Below are 5,830 nucleotides of genomic sequence, written 5' to 3'. Positions count from 1 at the left end.
GAATGGAGACTAAAAGGAACTAAAAACTTGAAGTTTGTCTATATTTTTTTCTCATTGTAAGAACTTTTTATTTCGTATTTTTGTTCTAGTGATGTTTGCACTGCTTGACTAATAATTTCATTCCCCATGAAGTCCAGGCATATACCTTCACTGCAGGTTAAGCCATTAGCAGCAAAAAGGTTATACTATAAAGAAAAATTCAGTTAGAAGCACAGATGTCTATGCTAATTAACACAAACAGCAGAATAAACAATGAAAAAGGTAAATGAGTTTATGTTATTATTCCCAGGAAGAGCATTTTCATTCAGTTCAAGGAAAAAATTTTTTATAAGCTGTTTACCTTAGAAGTAAAACATAAACATACTGGAAGCACTAAAGACTTTTTCTAATTAATTCAGTGCCTAAAACAGACATGTCTATGTTGGAGGAGTAATAGAAGTTAAAATGAATTTGTTTAGGCCCAATTAATCTTCTGGTTATTTCCTTGTCATAACAATGAGCTCATCTCTCTGTTGATGATTTAGTTGCAAGTAGGACTATAAAGTAATTCTTTTAGAATCCTTAGTGTAGTTACTCCAAAATGCTTACTATCATCAGAAAACATTGTGTTTTTTATATATTTTACTCTTATTTTTAAATATTTGTATACTACCTAGCAACAAAAAGGAATAAACTATTGATATATGCGGCATGAATGAACATCTAATGCATGATGTTCAACGAAAGAATCCAATCACAAAAGACCCCATACCATATGATTTCATTTATGTAAAATTCTAGAAAAGGCAGAACTTAAATATACTAGTGGCTACCCAGGGTTTGGAAGGTGTAGAGAAGACATGCAGAAAAGGGCAGTGAAGAGACTTTTTTCAGGATTGATGTGTTTTATATCATGATTGTGGTGGTGGTTATGCAACCATATACATTTGTCAAAAACAATGAAATTATATGCTTGTAACTGGTAAATTTTATTATATGTAAGTTAATCTCTCAAGAAACTCACAAAATATGTTGAAACTGACAAATTATGTTTAAAATTAACCCAAAAAAATTCCATCTTAAATTATTCCAGAAGCAAATATCTTTATTAAACTGGTGATAAACTTCTCATTAAAATAATGCAAAACATTTTGAAGATTTGAGTTGTCAAAGGACCAGCCGAAAGTCCTATATACACTCTGTACTCTACTATTTCTATATTATTTTACTGATAGAAGCCCAAATATATGCTAGGCATCTTACTAATCATACCAAAAAAAAAAGAGAATTCTGACTTTTAAAAAATTGAGATTATGTGTAGCCATTAAATTGATCTCTTCTAACATTTTGACTAAATTGTTTATTACATTTTGCATACATATTACTCAAATTTGGCACAGATTTCAGGTGAATTTGAGTTAATTAACTCATGTTATCAACGAATATACAATATAAACCATTTAACTGTACTGTCTGATTCTTCATGCAAATATAGGCAGAAGGCTCAAGCTACTAAATTTGCAGAGTTCCTGTATTATCCTGTTAGTAAGGTTCACCCGTATTATTTTCAATAGGTTAATTGTTCTTAAGAGTTATCTTTGTGTCAGACTCTAATCTAGACAGACAGATGCTTTTATTCAGGCTTTTCAGATGATTTCAACTTCCATTGATTTTTTATTTTCTGAATATCTACAGTAAATGTGATATTTCACTAAATGTGGTAGAGCCTGATTACATCATGTCTTCACATTGATAATTTTAAAAACAGGTAAATGAAGGTTGGGAAGAGAGAAAGGAGGCAACATTTGCAGAAGAGTACTGTTAAATGTTTTTGCAGTAAAGGCTTGGAACTAGAACAAAAAGTGGAGGGTAGCTATTCTAGCTGAGGGTTTTGGAATTGCATTCCTTCCTATTAGAGAGACTCCAGAGAAGTGGGCAGAGCTCGTCATAAATCCAGACCAGAGTACTCTGCTCTGCACTAGTAAAGAGGCAGGATTAATGATTCCACCTGAGATTTCCCACATAGCTATGCTCTATTTTGTAGTTTAACAACAATAATTAAAAAGCTCACCCTAGCACTTTGGGAGGCCAAGGTCAGTGGATCTCTTCAGGTCAGGAGTTCGAGACCAACCTGGCCATCAGATTTAGTAGCGATGAAACCCCTGTCTCTACTGAAAATACAAAAATTAGCTGGGTGTGGTGGTGCACACCTGTAGTCCCAGCTAATTGGGAGGCTAAGGCACAGAATCGCTTGAACCCAGGAGGCAGAGGTTGTAGTGAGTGGAGATCGCACCACCACACTCCAGAGAAGGTGACAGAGTGAGACTCTGTCTCAAATAAATAAATAAATAAATAAATAAATAAACAAACAAACCAGAACTTTTTCTACATCAAACAGACAAAGCATCCCCGTATCTTCAGAGTTGTAAGACTGAGAGGTTAGGGTCAATGTTGCATCTTCACTTCTTAAAAATGTATTATTCTTATATCTTGATGAAAACTTGGAATCAAAAATCTTCCTGGACTATTTATATTGCCACAACGCCCTGGCTATTTTTGACATGAAACAATTCTCTGTAACTGCTTTTTGATTAATGTAGACTTCATAGAGCAAGGATTCTTGACTCCTGTGTATGGGTTGCATTGATGATAAGCCACAGATGCTGCCAACCAAGCTAGTAAAATCAATTACTTGAAAATTTTAAAAGTCGATATTTTCTCTTTGGCCCAGTAATTTTACTTCCAGAAATATATCCTAAGTAATAGTAACGGGTAGGCAAAAATATTTATCTAAACAGAACAAGAAGGAGGAGTAGGGGAAGAAGGGAAGTGGGCAGAAGGAAAAGAGAAAAGGGAGGTGAAGGGTTCTGGTGCAGATAGATGTATAGTTTTACAATACAGATGCCTTAATTTTTTTGCTTACACTTCCAAGCTACCATATTTTCTTTTCTTTTTTTTTTTNAATAGGAAACAAGCATCTAAAATACAAATCACATGTCTTTAACAAGGCAATTTACATAATTAGGTGTAAGTTTTTAATTAACTTTATGTTCCTTAGGATCCTAGCAAACACTCAGTTGACTGTATCTCAAGCTCAAACTGCACTCACCTGGCCATAAAGGTAAATATCACAATGGAATTGGGCCTGTTTGACTAGGGAAAAAGATCACTTCAATATTGCACACTTCCTTTCTTTAAAAACAAGGATTAAGTCAGGGCCACCTTGGTTCTGAATCTCTCCATTTTTGTTGGGAGAAGACTAACCATCTCTTTACTAAGTTCTAGCTCAACTTCTATTTCTTGGGCAGCCTCAGGATGTTTTTCACAGTAATCAACAATAAATTTGTAATGTTCCAATGATGTTGCCCAATTCTTCAACTCTTTCTTGGGATCTGCAGTAATGATTTTACCATAGAGACGGGCAACTCGAAACTTAGCTAACATGGCAGGGCGAAGAACATCTTCCCCTATATGCTCAGTGAATACTTTATTTGGGTCTCTCAGGGAGTCTAAGAAGAGCTGGTAGTACTTCAACGCTGACTTATTAAGATTATTTATTTTTTTTTACAATGTGTGAATCGGGATCCCTTAGCCTGTCAGCAATGGCAACCTTCAAATCCATCATATCGTAGTAAGCATGTGCAATTTCAAACTGGATCTGTCTGTTGACCAACAGGTAATACTGTGGATTCAGGTCTACAGTTAGGGGCTCTAGCATGGCTATTCTGCGTTTATGCATCTTGCACCATCTCTCCATGTCAGTTTCAAAGAATGCAAGCACCTTAAACAGAGCACTGTGGTCTTGGACAACTTCAATATGGTCAGTGACATAACCATCAGTCTGAAAGAACTCTTTTGCCTCAAAGACATAGTGCTGACCCAATAAGAAAAGTTCTCTGGCTTCTTCAAATCTAAAGGTCTCAAGTAGCTCACTTTCTCTTCTACTGCAGAGATGGCGTCACACAGCTCACCGGTTCCAAACTGCACAGCTTTTTTCCGAATGCTTTCCTCCTCATCTAGTTCTTTTTTCCTTAAAGCTTTAAGTTCAGACTGTTTATCAAGATCAAGCTCTCCTATGTTGTCCTGCATGGAGAGTTGGGCATTCTGCATGAGAGTCAAACAGTATTTGATCCAGCACCTTGCTATTTCCCCCTTTCTTTGATGATAAAGCTCTGGCACCTCTCCTTCAGCTTCAGGAGTGTCTTCTGTGGCTGAGATCTTTCCAGTTTGACCAAAAATGACATTAGCAGCTGATACACAGTGCCTGGCCTCCATAAAGCATAGCCGGACGAGGTTGCTGACGGCCGCCTGCACGGCAGCCACGGGCGCGGTGAGGTCAGGAATGGCTTTGCCGTCCACCTCGCCCTCCTCGTGCATTATCACCAGGTGGGAGATCTGCTGTGCCACCAGCTCCAGGATGCTCTCGATCGTGCGCGTATGAAACAACGGCATCGCGGCTGCGAGCGGGGCGGCGAACCGCGGGCGACAGAGAAGTAGGATCCACCGGGCCAGGAACCGGCGAAGAGCCATACTTTCTTTTAACAATCTCGTTCAATGTGTGGAATTGTACGTTCCTCCTCCCTCACAACTCTCATTTCATGAAGAATACCTTTCATCATTAAATCAATGACACAGAGAATAAATATTTCTTTCAGAATAAATAACTTTAAGACTCACCTTGTTACTGCTATAGAGCATGACATTTGAAACCACTATACAACTGTCATTCATTACTAAATTATTATATTAAAAGAGTATATAGGGCTGTTTGGCTGCTGAGAATAACTGAAAATATCACATCTGAATCAACTCACAGAGAAAGAGGCTTGATTGCCTGATCACAAACCACCCCTGCGTGTTGGTTAATGTCCAGTGGACCCCCCCGGGTCAAATGAGGACTGGATGAAGAACTGTGAATGGCCTGGGGCAATTCACATTATTTATACATAACTTTAATAGTTGCATGCTTTCCTAGCAGGGATCTGAAGCATGGCATGTATAAATTTTTATTATAGAGATGAAAATTTCAATATGTTATATAAGGAAATAGATTTTCCAAGTTCATACATCTCAGAGATCGCCAAGAGGGTAGCAGCTGCTCTGGATATAAAACACTTTTGGATTTAGGATCAGCTATTATGTGTTCAGGGCCCTACATTATCTTCTCTCAAAGGCTGCAACAAAATTAGTTTTGTTAGTCAGATAATGAGCACGGTGGCCGACACTGAAATAGTCATTGAAAGCTGACGTTCTCCTGCCTTTGGAGTAGTATTGTTACTGATATTTTGTTCCAAGAGGAGGTCATCTAAGAGCGGAAAATATCTGCTATTCTTCGGAAAGTGTATTCAGAATCTGTACACAGGCAGGCTTCACTGCATAGAATTCTCAAGAAAAAAAACAATGTCTGAGGGGTATGTATAGAGAAGATTTTTTTAACCTGAATTTCTGTTAAGTTATGTAAGTTAGAAGAATAATTCAAATTTTATCTTCTTTTTTAAATTAATGAGAGTGTTATTAGTTATCGCTCCCATGAGAAATTTTCTCTCTAGCAGAACGTGGTTGGGTAAATCAACACCCTAGTTTCAGCCCAGTGGAGTTTCTGACCCAGGTTATTAATAGGATCAAAACTATCTGAAATATGCCCAGGAACCAGTTGAACAAATAGCAAATATAACTGATGACCTCCCTCATAAAGAACCAACTTATAAAGAAAACAAATTGTTTTCCTAACCATATTGAAACTTAGAACTCTCCAATTAATTCATGAATTGAGCCACAGTACAAGGCTTTATTCACAATTATAATGGTTGTTCTTACTTGAAAATTTTGTCTCTGACAAAAATGTAGTCAA

The 5,830-nt window shown here is 37.2% G+C and overlaps 1 pseudogene across 1 annotated transcript; it reads right to left on the bottom strand.

Moving 5' to 3' along the window:
- Positions 1–2,933: 2,933 nt before the first annotated feature.
- LOC108528225 (KIF1-binding protein pseudogene) lies at positions 2,934–4,509 on the bottom strand (annotated as a pseudogene). Its single transcript, XR_001885073.1, has one exon. The product of XR_001885073.1 is annotated as a KIF1-binding protein pseudogene (transcript).
- Positions 4,510–5,830: the final 1,321 nt, after the last annotated feature.

This window comes from Rhinopithecus bieti, unplaced genomic scaffold (assembly GCF_001698545.2).
Source record: "Rhinopithecus bieti isolate Rb0 unplaced genomic scaffold, ASM169854v2 scaffold_1673, whole genome shotgun sequence".
Classification (NCBI taxonomy): Eukaryota; Metazoa; Chordata; class Mammalia; order Primates; family Cercopithecidae; genus Rhinopithecus; species Rhinopithecus bieti.
This window is presented reverse-complemented; position numbering and strand designations above follow the sequence as displayed.